The sequence below is a fragment of the Festucalex cinctus genome, chromosome 1, assembly GCF_051991245.1.
Source record: "Festucalex cinctus isolate MCC-2025b chromosome 1, RoL_Fcin_1.0, whole genome shotgun sequence".
Lineage (NCBI taxonomy): Eukaryota > Metazoa > Chordata > Actinopteri > Syngnathiformes > Syngnathidae > Festucalex > Festucalex cinctus.
In genome coordinates, this window is record NC_135411.1 from 22,521,623 (window position 1) to 22,534,700 (window position 13,078).

General features: G+C 39.6%; 2 protein-coding genes across 16 annotated transcripts in view; one reads left to right on the plus strand and one right to left on the minus strand.

Moving 5' to 3' along the window:
* Positions 1-9,010, plus strand: part of LOC144020339 (ras-related protein Rab-8A-like) — a 316,622-nt gene extending 307,612 nt beyond the window's left edge. Inside the window, exon 9 of the transcript XR_013283856.1 lies at positions 9,001-9,010. The gene's annotated coding sequence lies outside the window, so the exon portion shown is untranslated. The remainder of the gene's footprint in view (positions 1-9,000) is intronic.
* The window catches only part of ptprfb (protein tyrosine phosphatase receptor type Fb), a 273,163-nt gene that overhangs the window by 201,956 nt on the left and 58,129 nt on the right, over positions 1-13,078 (minus strand). The window contains exon 1 of one of the 15 annotated variants that reach the window (XM_077523581.1): positions 6,695-6,951. The exons of the other annotated variants lie outside the window; for them this stretch is intronic. The gene's annotated coding sequence lies outside the window, so the exon portion shown is untranslated. Of the gene's footprint in view, positions 1-6,694; positions 6,952-13,078 lie in introns of those variants that run through there. 15 annotated transcript variants of the gene reach the window in all.

Consider the following 13,078-nt stretch of genomic DNA (forward strand, 5'->3'; position numbering starts at 1 on the left):
TATATTTTTGGGTTTTGTGTTGTTTGTATGGTAAAGCTTAGAAAACGGAGAAAAAAATCATTGCCATTGCAACCATGGAGCACCCAAATCACAAAATGTAACACCCAGAAAACTAAAGAGGAAAAATGTGACGATATTACCGTGTGATGAGGAGACGGTGAAACAGTGTCAAAATCTTAATACCACCCAACCCTAGTTGACGGTCACCCCCTTTTTCACACCCCATAGTTATTGCATTGTGCACACACATACCACTTTGGACTGCACAATGCACATGCATTTCCATTCATTCATTCACTGCATTTCAGGGTTTACGTCAATGTGTGTTCCGTGCATTGGCACTGGTAAAAATAACGATATGACACAATATTTTGCGGGGCTTGAAAAATCTGTCAAAATGTCCTAAAATCACTGACAGTCTCGGGTTGAAATCAGTGCAAATGGCTGGCATAAAATGAGTTCATAATGAACTGTTGTGTTTTGTTTATTTATCTTTGTCTCATTTCTTTCAAACACAAATACCTGGCATCTAAAGAGGGGTGTGAAGACTTCTTTCTATCCACTGTAGTTCTTGCCTTGTCACCCTTTCCTGCCCTAGCCTCCATGGAGAATACCTCTCAGACGCAGGAATGTCTCATCAGCCTCCAGCATCCTTTGCAGGGCCCACAGCGAGCAAAAAAGCAGTGCACAGTCTATAAATAAGTCAGGCGTGCTAATGAAACCAACGTCCATCCATCTTCCTAAAACAAGCCAGGGACTTCATAGTCAAGCAGAAAAGCAATAGGGAAAACGCAAAATGTCTCAAAATGCGAGGCTAGAAATGGGTCGCTATTACATACAGTAACATTTTAATGATAGTCAGACTCTGTCATGTTTTGTTGCGCTACGCTGGGCCGATGAAAATGAGGTCATAACTCGCCGAAGCGGCGACAGCGGGAGCTGATAAAGTAATCAAGCAGAACGTAGAGTCGACACCCGACATTTGGAGAAATTGGGAGGGCCCGGGCACAAACGAGGGGTGTCGGGAAGCGGTGGCATAAATCTGCCAAAAGAGACTATGCTGCCAGAACCAAGCGACGCATAAATCAAGACGCCTTTTCCATTTTTATTTGGTTTAGCAACATGAACTGGAAAGCAGCCTACAGGGGGAAAAAAACACAGCAGTTTTAACATTTCAGGATATCGCAATAATTCAAGAAATGGCACGATGGTTTTATATTTTCTACTGACTACGTGGATTTATGTTTTCTATTAAGTATAGTTTTACTTATCATAATTAATACCAACCAAAAAGTGTCATGCAAACAAAATCAAACAAAAACCAAAGCAATTTTTTCCATCGGAAATAATGTAAAGCCAAATACTCCATTGCAGACATCCACAAACTTTAACTAAAAACAAAATACATTTTAAAGAAAATGGCAACATACACAAAATAATGTGTACTTAGATTGAAGTCAATGCAAGTCATGATGCCATTGGCCTTGTTACATGCACTTTACACAACAGTCTCTTTGCACCCTTTATTGGGAAAAAGTTTCAATATTTGTCTTTTCTTCCCAAATAAAATATTTGAGTGTGATATATTTCATCTATTCTTTGTATGTTTGACTTTGCTGCCAGAAGCAAGCAGCACAAAATGTCATGTCAGGCGCTAACTAAATCTCTGACATGAGGCCGATTTTATACGTATCTTGAAAAACAGGTTGCGATTCAATTGAAAAACGATATCTTTAAGAGCAGAGCAGTTCGATTAAGTCTGGGATTCGATACGATTCATTTCAATGTTCAAAACAATATAGCTGACATTTGTTGCTTGTAGATGTTAATCATAAAACACCAAAAATTCTGACAGTATCTTCAAACATGTTAAAACAACTAAATAATGTCTTCTATATTTTCATATATTTAATCAATTATTTAAATAGACTCGCACACACTGTGCGAAACCCGGCGTTGACGGCCCCCCCAAAAAAGGTGCGTAATGTGTCGTTGCGTTATTTTTACCGGTACAACATCCGGGTAATGAAGCGTCTATGAGTGCTACTTTATTGGCTCTCTGAAAACACAAGTAGCCGTAGTAGCACTAGTAGACTAGTGATGCTTAGGGATGTAACGATATCCAAACATCACGATACAATATTAGCACGATATGAAGGTCACAATACGATAATTATCACGATATTGTGCGGGGAGATTGGCGATATTTAAAAAAGATCACAATATTGGAAAAAAAAAAAGAGCTCATACTAAAAAAAAAGCACAATATTGTGCTTTTGTACATAACGGCAATGCATATAAACCACCTACAATCTCTAATAACAATATTGACGCACTTATTTGCTAATGCAAGCACACATTGATCGCTTTACAAGCAAATTAGATTCCCCTTCAATTAGCATAGATTTTAAATATAGAAGGCCAAAACATCCCTAATGAAAATTAAATTGCACTAATAAACTAGCCACTAGAGGGTGCTAGAACTGCACAAACGGAAATCAATCTGATTTTTTTAACAGATGTTCCTTTTAAATATTGTGAACATGACGACGACGATATTGTGGCTTAATATCACGATATTTCCCTTATCGTTACATCCCTAGTGATGCTACTGAAATGTAAACAAAACAAGTAGAGCACAGCGCAGAGCACTTGCTCTTGTTATAAAAGATGAAAACCATAAAGCCTCACACACGCAACCGATTTATAGCCAAGTGATAATCGGTCCACAGCTTTACAAGCAATGTATCTAAGGATTCCCGGCGGATTTTGTATCGATTGAGGAGTATGCTGCCGATATGGTCATTATAGCCCTCCTTGACGAACGATATCTGTTCCAATCGTTTTTTTGTCCGACCCCTAGATATCACAGTTATTCAAGAAATGGATGTTCCATGTGACACCGCATGCATAATGACGGGTAGGCTATAGTAATTTTGGCTGTATGTGCTCAACCTTGTACAAAAACTATAAATAATGTGTGCTGCCCACCGAAGAGGAAGGCTGCTGCAATTCATATGACTATGTACGGTAATGGGATTGAAATGAGTTTTGTGAGAGGAGTGAAACATCCCCGCAGAAAAAGCGGATTTGTGTTCCTTTTTAGAAATTTCGACAGACGCTAAGGTTTGAAGGAAAGGTGAGACCCTAACAAAACATGACTGGGCAGAAAATATGCAGATTTGAAGTATGGAATTGTTGTTGAAAAGGAGTAACAGGAAGATAATTAAAAGAATTGAAAATGCTTGTTTGCAATCCACTTGACTGATTACCAAATTAAAGTGCTGAAAAATGGCTTACATCAGAGAGTCATATTGTCAAAAATATATACCGTAATACACACTACTGTCTCTCTTGAAATAAATCTTCCATTATCCTCTTGTCCAAAGGCATTTCTGTGCTTTTCAGCAACTGTCTAAATGTCAACATATAGAACAGACCTCCTTTGGACTGTACTTCCGTACTGTATGAACTCCCTGCTATTTCTTGGAGTGATCTTAGTGGTAAAGCAGAATTTTTTTTCCCTTCTCCCCCTTCATACATCTCATCCCAGCAGCCGTCACAACGAATGAGGCTGCGCGCTAGGAGCAAAATGTCACAACCGTGCCCGGAAAGTGACTATCAACGCAACTAACACATTCGCGCGGTTGGTGGTGGCTGATTGAAGTTGGGTATTATGCGTGACTATCTGGCGCGTTCAGCCCCCTCTCACCGCATCAACACGTTATTTAGCGCAGCGCGGAGGGACTAGCAATTAGGCCTCGTCATCACAAAGCAGATACTTTTGACCTTGTCGCCGGCGGGCAGTTTAATTCCTGGCGCAAAAACCAAACAACTTTGACTTCTTTGAGGCGATCACAAACAAGGCTGGTCGACATCAAAGCCTTGGACTCATTTTAAGCGCTGTAAATTAGGGGTGGGAATTTCAGAGGAATTCACAGTGGTGGGATTCCATTAAAAAAAAAAATCTAATTAATTACAGCTGCTGTAATTAATTGCATTTCAATATAGAAACATATAAGATACAGCCGCTTTTACCTTTGCCAACTAATGAAGACGGCCATTTTGTCAACGGAGGACAAACAATGCTATAAAACGTGCTTTTAGTGTCGGCCAAAAATGTCATGTTTAAAAGTTGTTGTTGTTACGTACTGTTTACTAATATGCTCGATTTTTTTAAACAGATTTGTATATTATATTCTAATATTTTTTTCTCTAATGTTATTTCTAATGTTATTTTTGTCTTGGTGTAACTGTTTTGCATTTTTCATCTGTGATTTTTGATATTTTTTGTTTAAAAATTGTGATTTATTTTCTTTTTAACACTTTTCGCATAAATATATTCCAGAATATTTATTTATGGTTTTCTGACAACCTACAGGAAAGTATATTTTTAAATATATATATATATTTTTTTAAATCAACAAATTTAATCTTGATAATGTTTTGTTTTCTGAACTATTTTCCCCCCAAAGCTTACCAAAGTATATTTTTCAAATATTTTTTAACATTAATATTTTGTCTAACATTTGTTTATTTTCATATTTTTTCACATTTGTGTATTATTTCTCAATTGTTTTTACAGTATTTTATTTTTGCAATAGTTCATTTTTATTTTGTGCATTTGAAAAAAAGTTAAAACAAAAAAACAGAAAATATTTTAGTGATATTTATATTATGATACAGCTATATATCACAATATTGGGTGCCCGCGTCTGTACTGTACTGTATCATAACAGACAAAAATATATTGATATTTTTTTTGGTCTTCAAACATCAATCTGTGATTCTAATAAAACAACCGTCTCTTGTGTCCCAATGGGACGAGGGCGCTTCGGTAAATCCATCATGCATTAATAGGCCATTAAACATCTACCCAAATCACCCGTGATTAGAAATCACGTTGAATAGAAAAATCCATGGACTCTCATCCATAATTACTTTTGAGGAATCCTACGGGCAAGACAATTGACAGATTGCCTATGAGACAGAGTATGTCTCATTCCAAAGGAAGGCCTTCAAGTCAGAAAAGGGATATTTACTTGCACCAGATCTAATAAAGATAAGGAGTCACTTCCTCGGATCCTGTCCTGGATGTATCTGGTGGCTCCCCGCAGCATTACTAATGCCTGACCGAGGAATAGTTGTAAAAAACAGTGTGAAGTGTCACTGACCGGCACGGAGGAGGTGGGGGGTGGGTTGGGGGTGACCTGAAGGTCAGCCCGGGGTGGACAGGAATTGGCTTTGTTTAAATAAATGGCCGTAGCTTTTTGTCTTCTTTGTTTAAACAGCTCAACAGACATTCTAACGGCCATCTTGTGGTTGTTGGGGGGGGGGGGGGGGGGGTTGTGCCTCAAGGTCATAGTTTACCCATGTTTTCACCAATAGACACATTTTATGTCATTTTACCCTGCATTTCACAAATACAGCAATTATTTCTTGAGCACTTCCCAAACGCAAAGTGGCCATAGTGTCTCGAGAATGCTGACAAATAACTTTTTCGCAATAGCCTGTTGCTTAAATTACAACAATAAAAAGGGGCGGGCTTTAAGTGAAGATTATACTTTGAGGATCTGAAGACAGGTTCCCAAAAGTAAAATCTGTGGCTCATGAGCAATCCCATCAACATCAAACGAGAAACGGCTAACACCGTCCAAAGTCATTCTCATGTTTACATGTGGTTATTACATCAAGTTAATTAAAATAAAACAACATACAAGGTTTTGAGACTGAGGCACCAACATCTCCCAAAAGCAAATTGTCTGGCTTTCAAGAAATCCCGTTGTTTGCAACTAAAAAAGGCCAACGTCGTCTAAAAAGTTCTCATGTTTACATGTAGCTATTAGAGCCCATTTCTTAAAATATAACACGAATAGGGTAGTCTTGGGTGAAAGCTATAATTTACGGACCCAAATGGCTCCTGCAAGCAAAATTTATGGCATCCCAGCACCCCCATCTCTGCAAATAGAAAAGGCTATACCTTTACAAAAGACTACCATGTTTACATTTAGTTATTAGAGCCCTTTCCATAACATAACAATATGAGGCGTTAAGGCTTTGCACAAAGTTTATCCTCAGAGGCCTCAACAGTTCTCAAAAGCAAAATTTGTGGCTTTCGAGTGTTGCCCCCCTGCAATTATCTGGGATTTCAAAGTCTCCCCATGTCCCACTCGGACTGGAATTCTTGTCGTTGAAATTCTAGCCTCCAGATTGCCCGGGGAGATAAAGGCAACTGGAAAAGCAGGTTGTTTGGCCCCGGCGTAGGCCCGAGCGCGGAAGAAACGGCAGGGTGCCTCACCTTAGCAGCGGTAGCTAGGGGACATTCTATGGCCCCGTCTATTCAAAGTCCTCTTGAATAAGTTTGGGGAGGGCTCGCGGCAGACGGGGCAATTTGCCAGAGAGCCAGCCAATAGAGCTAAACTAAGACGAGGTTAAACTATTGTTTTGGCTTAACAAGCAAGAGTGAGCAAGGACAAAAGGGAAGCCCACAAAAAGACTTAAGGAAGAAAATACCTGACCGTTCAAGTGTGACACATCAATTTAGTTTGTTACTTTTATTCTGTAGATTAAAGAGGCAACTTTTCTGATAACAGTTGAGCCATGCAGCAATAGTTCCCCCAAAAATCACCTGCACCATATCTTCTTCCAGTAAGAACCCACTTATACAGAAATTCACTGTTAATGTTCCACTTACCCATTCATGTCAATTCCAAATAAATCTCGTTTTTATTCCTTTTCACTTTCCGGCACTTATTCCAGAGGGAAGTATGTTCTAATCCTGGGAAAGGCAATCCAATGGTACCCAAAAAAAGGATTATCCCTCAAATAATTCTTCAAGGTGCTCTTCTATTATTCCACAAAATGGGAAGAAATATAAAGTGGTCTTCTTCCAGCCGGGGAGCAGTGTCGCGTTGAGGAACGATCCTTCAGAGAGCAGAGCTTGTTCACACACTGAGAGGGTGCTAGGCAATGGCACGGGAGAAGCCAAACCCACTGTGTGATGTCACCGGTGTCAGATTTCAGTGTGCAGCAAGGGGAGGAGGGCTCGGGGCTTACCTTGTTGCGCCATGGCCAATGGGAGGCAAATCTGGAGTGCACCTTCATGTAAAATTAAACGACAAGGTGTGGTTATGATGTGATGTTATGTTTTGTTTTTTGTTTTTAAATATATATATATAAACTTGAAGACGATTACGAGTCTGTCAATCTGTTGGCCCATGAGCAGATGAAATCTAGTCAGAACACAGGCTAGACACGATAGAGCAGACCATAAAAATACCTTTGGCGCGTCACGTCGTTACAATAGAAAGTCGACAAAGTGTAACCTTGACACATTCCAAGCGCAATGTGCCAATCTGATACGTTGCAATAAAAGCAACCTATCAAATCTCGCAAGACTTTAAAGTAGACCTATCGTGAAGATTTGAATTTCTGCCAGAAAGTGGTGCCAAGGAACCTTTTTACTTCACTGGCATGCTCAACCCGCAAGGCAATGACAAAAGAGTTTAGTTTTGGTCAAATGTTTCCCAACCTGGCACTGCCAGTCAGTTTAGCATATGTGTCTCAAATTTGGTAGCAAGTGATCTAAGGCTATTATTCATACTGTAGGTCAATTCTGATTTTTTATACCCATACCCGTGTTTTTTTTCATGCAATGTAAACAGTAAAAGTATGATTGGATTTTTCCAAATCCAACTCGTGCTTCTTTTGCATGCGGATGGACTGTTAAATCAAATATGTATCTGATGTGACTGCAGTATGGATTCATCCAACCTATACGCCATCAAAAGGCAAATATGCGCTGCACACCAGGAGGGAGAGGTGACAGGGAGAGAACACTCACCATATGCCAAGGTGTAATCACACTTGAAACACGAAGCATATAGTGCACATCTTTTGTGTTCGTGATCATTTTGCCGTGCAGGGCCCAGTTGTTCAAAACTTGGTTATAGCTTTAACCATTGGTTAAGTAGATTTAACCGAACATTAAGTTTAACGGCACTGTTATCTTGTTCAAAATTCTGTTAACTTTAACCGGCTGTTACCTTTCCGTGAAATTTAACACACCTAAGGACCACCGTTAACTTTTTAACAGTGTGGTTAACTCTGTTTCGTGGCTAATGCTGCCTTCATGATGCCCGCTGAGCGCAAGAAAAAGAGTCTATTGAGGGCTTGACTTTGACGTTGGTGAATATTCTTATGAAGAGTTAAGCACACTCTTAGCAGTAATAAAATTTCAAGTCTCATGCTGACTCAAAAGAGAAAGAATAACAATGTGTTTTTTAAGACAAGTTCTAAAAATGGACAGAGAAAACAAAAATACATTATGAATTAAAAATAAATTAATAAATAAATAATGTTACGAAAACTCCTAAATTACTTCAACCATTGATTGTTTAAGGTTTTCTTCGTCAGCAGAAAACTTCCGGCTTCTTTTTTTTCCATTGAGTGCCAGCGGTCATTTGGAAAGTATCCATTGCTTTCGCCAACCCGGAAGTAAACAAAAAGAGGAATTGTGGGATATATCGGTGCTAACCAGTGACATAAACGACATGGTTAACTTTGACGGTGCCGTTAACAAACGGCGTGACTAACCATGTTTTGAACAAAACATATTTAACGGCCGGTTAGTTAACGGCGGGTTAAGAATTTAACCGGCAGTTAGGGGTTAAACAGTGGTTAAAATAACCGAGAATTGAACAACTGGGCCCAGATTGTTAATATTTGACCCGCATCAATGACAGGATGTCATCTTTAGTAGACATTTCCATGAAATTACCTCAGGCAGTGGCCGTTCCATTTTTCCTCTCTCCTCGATTGATTTTCTGGTGGGAGGCACTAGATTGTCAACAAAAATGACCCCAAAACATGACATTCGAAATTAAAATTTGGTATAGGCATGAGTAGACCCACAAAAAATGGATTTGAAAAAGTCATTAGCCTCAGGTTGGTAAAAATTAGTAGCATCCACGGGATCTTTTAGAAATTCAGCTGCCAAAGCCAGTTTCATTATGAAACATGAAATGTATCTGGCATGTAAGGCATTTCTAGACTCCTGACAAAAAAAACTTTTGGGTCACAGTGGCCATTTTTGGGTCATTTTGATGAAAAGTTCAGATTCGTAGGATCACCAGCAATGTTTAGAAAATTCACCACAAGCCAATTTTACTTAGCAACATGAAATTTAGAAAAGATTTCTATCATGAGTAGACTATAGCCCCACAAAAATGTCTTAAGAAGCAATTCCTAAAAAAAAAAAAACAAGAAGTACACTATTTTGGTTTGAAGTGGTCTTAATAGACTTAATTTAGTGTAAATGCACAGTTACACCGACTGTTTTGCAAATTCAGTCCCTGAAGCATATCTATAAAGGGAGTACACACACACACACACACACAAAAAGTGTCAAGAACCCAGATCTGAAACAACACGGGAGGTCTGCCATTTTGGCTGGACTTAATGTCTATTTGGTTATTACCAGTGGTCCTTCAAAATCAAACTGCAACATAGTGCAACAAGTCTGATTGCTACCAAATTTGAAACATATACTAGACAGAGGGGTGATATAAATAAATAAATAAATAAATAAATAAATGGTAACAGTTCCAGATTCTATCATTGCGTGTTAATGACTCACAAAACTCTTAAGAACTCAATTCAAGGACGGAGCTTGTCTAAACATCATGTGTGTGATGCAGATCCTACTTGAAGAGATTAATACATGCCCCCTACTGGCAGAAGCGTATGATGCAATAACTTTGCTCGTGACAATCACATTTGCATTAACTGGTTGAAAGAGGAAAAAAATATGCAAAACAGTAAAAAATCAGCCCGGTTTCAAGTGTGCGCACAAACACACACCCACAGTCCCCAAACACACTTGAACCAACTCCCTGTGGTCAAAGTCTGCTAGCCACGGAGCTAATCATCCACAACAGATGTTCAAAAATGTTCAGCGGGATTTATGACGGAGCTCAAAGGAACAGCCAAGTCAGCCCCCGGGTGCTCTTTTTTTTCCTCCCTCCTCTGTCCTACAAGGACGAGGGATGGCACCGAGAGGAGGATGTCAGCACAACCATTCTCCCCTCCCAAAATTCCCTTGCCTTGTGAGATTCGCCATCCGAGACGACAGAGCCTTAATAGATCACACGGCCTCGGGACCTTGAGGGAAGTTTGCTCATTTATCCCAGTAATACTGTGTGGACTGTAACTTGGCTCAATGCTTCAACCATGTTCCCCCGTCCATGTAATGATTTTTTATTTTTTTTTTTAATCAGTGACATCGCTGACACTGCAAGTCACGGCCAAGACAAATGCTTGCGGATGATGCCATTCATAATGTCAAGCAGTATAGGGGATTTAATAATGTATTAAAGACTGGAATAATCATCATATTTAAGTTCTATTAACAGTCCAGTGGTTGAACCACACCGGACCAACAAATCTACTGAAACTTCAATTGAGTTACTTTTGTTTAGGTTGGGAATAGGGATGTCACGATAAGGGCAATATCGTGATATCGTGATATTAAAACGGCCACAATATCATCGTCGTCGTCATGTTCACAATATTTAAAAGGAACACATCTGTTCAAAAAAATCAGGTTGATTTCCATTTGTGCCGTTCTAGCACCCTCTAGTGCCTAGTTTATTAGTGTAATTTAGTTTTCATTAGGGATGTTTTGGCCTTCTATGTTTAAAATCTATGCTAATTGTCAGATGAAGGGGAACCAAATTAGCTTGTGAAGCGATCAATGTGTGCTTGCATTAGCAAGTAAGTGCCTCAATATTGCTGTTATGTACAAAAGCACAATATCGTGCTTTTTTTTTTTTTTTTTTAGTATGAGCTCTCTTTTTTACAATATTGTGATCTTGTTTAAATATTGTCAACGCCCCCACAATATCGTGATAATTATCGTATCATGACCTTCATATCGTGATAATATCGTATCGTGATGTTTGGATATCGTTACATCCCTAGTTGGGAATTCGCAGGAGAGTGGATGAGTGGTAAGCTGATACCCCTCAAAGTTTTGAAATCTGGGGTTTGAATCTGGGCTACTGGGTACTATGGCTTTCTCCCACATTCTAAAAAGATGTTTTTTAGATACATTAAAGACACTAACCCTCACCCAAATTCAGCTGGGAAAGGCTGCTTAGAAATTGGTTGGTTGGTTGGTTGGTTGGATGGATGGATGGATGGATGTTAAAAAGACCAAGTATGTCTGCCGATTGAGATTGAGAACCTATTTTTATTGTTGTGTTTTTGTTTTATCCGAACAGCTGTTAGCTGCCCTAACAGGTTCGCTTGGCCAATTGTTTGTCTCTCCTCAATCGTACTAACAGTGTAGCACTACCGACAAAGTACAGCATTTTTAAAGGAGTCAACTAAAAGATTCAAACTGCTTATGATGGGTTTCCGCTAAGCGGTAATGTCGAATGTCTCCTAGGCTTAAACTCCACAGCGGAAAATGGCGAACTGCAATGTGTTCTACATTTCTCTGTGTCGCTAACAATGAGCGACAGCTTAATTTCACTGGAGGCTGCAGATGTGCGTATGCAGCAAGAGCAGCAATTGTTTTATCTCTAACTTTTTACTCTGGCTTTGAACAAAACAGGATATGGGTCATCTGATTAAACTGTAATTCCAGCGCCTGCTCTGCGTGACAATATAATCCAGCTCATTTAAAATCCTAAAATCGTACATCAAAACTATCTGCTAAAAATAAGGGGAAAAAAAAAAAAAAAGACAACCGGTGCAGAATTTTGGAACCCTGCCATTGCATTACAAAGACACGACTGTGCAGCGGAAACTTCTGGAGAACAATTATGATCACCCACGCACCCCTGAGAGAAGAAGAAAAGGAACACGTTTGCTGTAGATGTAAAAAGCGTAGGTGTGTCGACTGAAGTCAAATGTCATGTTCACTCACAATCAAATTGACAAACCGCCATAAACGTTAAAAGGAAAGATTATCGACTGGTGTTCAAAATGGCGGCAATCCTTACGTATTATAACAATATCTGAAACATCCCCGCAATGTTGTGTAATGGGGTACTAATCGTATGGAATGACTTTTCAACTGCACAAATAGACAATAGCTGAAACTTAAAGGAAGGCTCCTTTAATTTTACATGTATGGCTTGATTGGGGGTAAATAGTTAGTATAGCTACGAAACATGCATAAGAGCTGAAGAATACACTCCTATATTGATTTATTTAACTTTTTTCAACATAGAAGTACTTCCGTGTTGCAACGCCCCCGAGTGGTGACGTCACTAGTGTGTATACTCGCTTGGGGAACAGTAGTTCACGCAGACATAACAACGAGGAAGACACAAACGTCAGTTATGCCTTACTGTATTGCAAAATTTTGCAAGGCGTCGGCAAGGAAAAACCCGCGAGACCCCCCCTCAAAAAAAAAAAAAAAAAAAAAAAAAAAAAAAGCTACTTGAGTAGACAATGGTTTGTTTGCTAAGTGCTGTCAACCTCCCGAAGGACAAGCAGGCGTGCGCGCAGCGAACATTTCAGGCATGAGGACTTCGAATATATGTTACAATTTGAGATGGGGTACGCCACACGCCTAATACTAAAGCCCAACGCAGTACCGAGTATCTTTAAAGAACCAGACGTGGGAAATAATCAAGCCGATGGAGGAGCCGCAACTGCTAGCAACACGGAGCCTTCACTCTCACAACAGCCGGCACAAATCGAGGTCTTACTACGGCCACTGAAAGATCTCGGAGAAGCGAAGCAAATTTAAAGCGAAAGGTAGGCATGTTTCGGGGGTGGGGGGGCATTGGTTATTATACTGCACGGACTGTTTTATTTCATAATTCATTTGAAGGTGGCCAACGCAGGGGCACGTCGGCACGTTACCGTAATGCACAGTATTAACAATCGTTGGGGCGGCTGGCTTGACTTCGTCTTTTCGAGTGGCGGCTGGCCTGACCGCAGTGGGACGCTACGCAAAAAAGAAAAAAAAAACAGCTAGGGGAGGTTGGGTGCTGTAACGACGATACATTTAATTTTACTATTTTTTCTTTTTCCTGAAATATTTCGTCAGTTCCACACGTTT